Source organism: Dipodomys ordii, unplaced genomic scaffold (assembly GCF_000151885.1).
Source record: "Dipodomys ordii isolate 6190 unplaced genomic scaffold, Dord_2.0 Scaffold53, whole genome shotgun sequence".
Lineage (NCBI taxonomy): Eukaryota > Metazoa > Chordata > Mammalia > Rodentia > Heteromyidae > Dipodomys > Dipodomys ordii.
The window spans coordinates 6,005,312-6,007,606 of record NW_012267269.1 but is presented as its reverse complement, the minus strand read 5'-3'; the positions used below and the strand labels follow the sequence as shown (position 1 = coordinate 6,007,606).

Below are 2,295 nucleotides of genomic sequence, written 5' to 3'. Positions count from 1 at the left end.
GAAGCTTCTGATTCTAATATGCAGCTGTGTTTGGCAGCTATTATTCTAGCAACAATCTTTGGCACATTTGGCCTATTCCCTTGTCACAAATACATAATTTTGAGGCATGACTCTCAAGCTTCCTTACCTAGCCTCTGTTAAAGCAAGAAAGTCTCTAGCTTAATACTAGGATATTCCAAGTTATTCTTTTTTTTTTTTACACAAAAGTTATTTATTCAAGTTCAAATACTTTTTAATGTATACAAAACTACAAAATAACTGATATCTTTTTCCCACAAAGTTATTTGATATGATATGTAAAGTAAGGATAAAACAAAGACCTGCTTAATCTCATTTCTTCTATTTCACAGTCACCATATTGAACGATACATCATGAAATCAATAGTTCTGCACCTAGGTAATTTACCAATTAAAGTTTCTTCCACTGGTGTGTATATTTTAATTTGTCTCATGTGGGTGTCTCTTCCATTTTGGTGATTGGCTAGGACAACAATCTGTATCATGAATGTTCGAGTTGGCTTCTTATGCCTGTCAGTTAGGGGAAACATGAATCAAGCCACTTGGTTCCACCAATTCAAGTTGTCGAATTTCTTGAAGGTTGTGAAAATTATTTCCTACTCTGACTGAGATTTTGCTTGGAGTGTAGCTTTCATCAGGTTTATAGTGTTCATAAATACACAATGTCTTTACTGTTGTTTTTCTTCTGAATTGGATGTTCACTAAATGTGGCTGGGAGCCATCAGATTGCCAGTTTGTTTCTAGGTTGCCGTCTTGTAATTGATCCACTCCAAAACCTGGTGACCCAATTTCCCGTACTGTTCCAGTCCTTTCCAACTGCTTAAGATCAGCTCCAGGAGGAGTCCTATTTGGTGTAGTCATTTTTTAATTGTTCCGCTTACGTTGGCCTGTTCTCTGGGTCGTGGAAGATGACACTCTCCAGAACCCGTGGTTCACAGCTCAGGTTCTCTGCACTGGCGGAACCGCGCCCCTCCCCTCCAACTTATTCTCATCATGGAATCACAGAAGACATTGTAGTACTTGCCTCCAGATCCTAAGAGAAAGAACTTGAAAGTGTGCCTGTAAGTATAATAGGCCCATGAATCCATTCTTAGTCTTGGTGTTGTGTTGGGGTGATTTGCTTTTGTGGCCAGTATTTCTGGGTAGGGCTGTGGTGTACAAAGTCCATGGCCCTAGATTGGGAGAATGATAGGTCTTGGTGTCTGAGTGATTCTGAAAATGTCTATGTGTCAACGGCTATCTGGAAAGTGAGGTTTACTTCTCTGTTAAGTCATCTGCTAGATTATAATTAAAAAAAATAGAAATGTTTTCTAAAGCAGAGGTATAGAGAACAAAAGGCAGCTCAACTGCAAATCCATCTAGCTAAAGATAAGCCAGAAGTATTTGCAAATGGACCATTCGGGTCTTCTCTGGTTGAAGAAAGCATGCTGGTACTGAAACTGTAGTTTCCCCTGATCTCACAAACCCTAACTAAATGCAAAATTCTAAAGCTTCATTTACATAAACACACTTTTGAGAAATTCTGAAAGAAGAAAACTTGTTTCTTGCTTCAGTTTTTCTTTCCAGTGAAGGTAGTGTTTTGTCTTGGACTTAAGCAGTATCCATAGTCAAAGAATTATTTTCTTGGTATTATCTAGCCAGGGCCTTTAGTAGCAAGTAGTAGCTTTGCTAGCCTTAATATAATGCATAATTTGGGTTTTCATGTTAAAGGACTTTTGTCCAGACTCATCCAGGGCATCCCTATAGATGATTTTCTAGTACATTTATAGTTAAAATATCAATTCATTGATCATGTCCCCGCACATAACTAGCTTATAAAGCTCAAAGCCACCATGCAAGGAAGTTGTCCTGACTGCAGAGTTGAGTAATGGCCTAAAGGAAACAGAAGGATTTAGCTTAGGTTGGGATGTTGTCCCTGATGTGGACCAGAGATGGGGGCAATTCTTAGTAACTTGAACAGGAATAGAAAACAATTTTTAGGTCATCCCAGTTTCATGGGATTCATAAGGCTAATTATTGGCCTTACTTTAAAATCTATCACAACAATGAACTTCCTTCTGTGGAAATGATTTAAAAATTTTTTAATTATTTTTAGTAGTTATACAAAGGAGTTGTCACTTAACAAAGCAGTTTATGAGTATGATGCATCTTGACCAATGTTATCCTTTGATCTAAATCATCAAATATTTTATTTCTTCAATATCAGAGATGTCAAGTCCAGCAGTCTTTAATTCCACTCTTTAATTCCAGTACTCTGGAGGAAGAGTTAAAAAGATT

At 37.5% G+C, this 2,295-nt stretch overlaps 1 pseudogene; it reads right to left on the bottom strand.

Annotated features, from left to right (window-relative positions):
* Positions 1-350: 350 nt before the first annotated feature.
* On the bottom strand, positions 351-879 carry LOC105988971 (annotated as a pseudogene).
* Between the last annotated feature and the right edge of the window lie 1,416 nt (positions 880-2,295).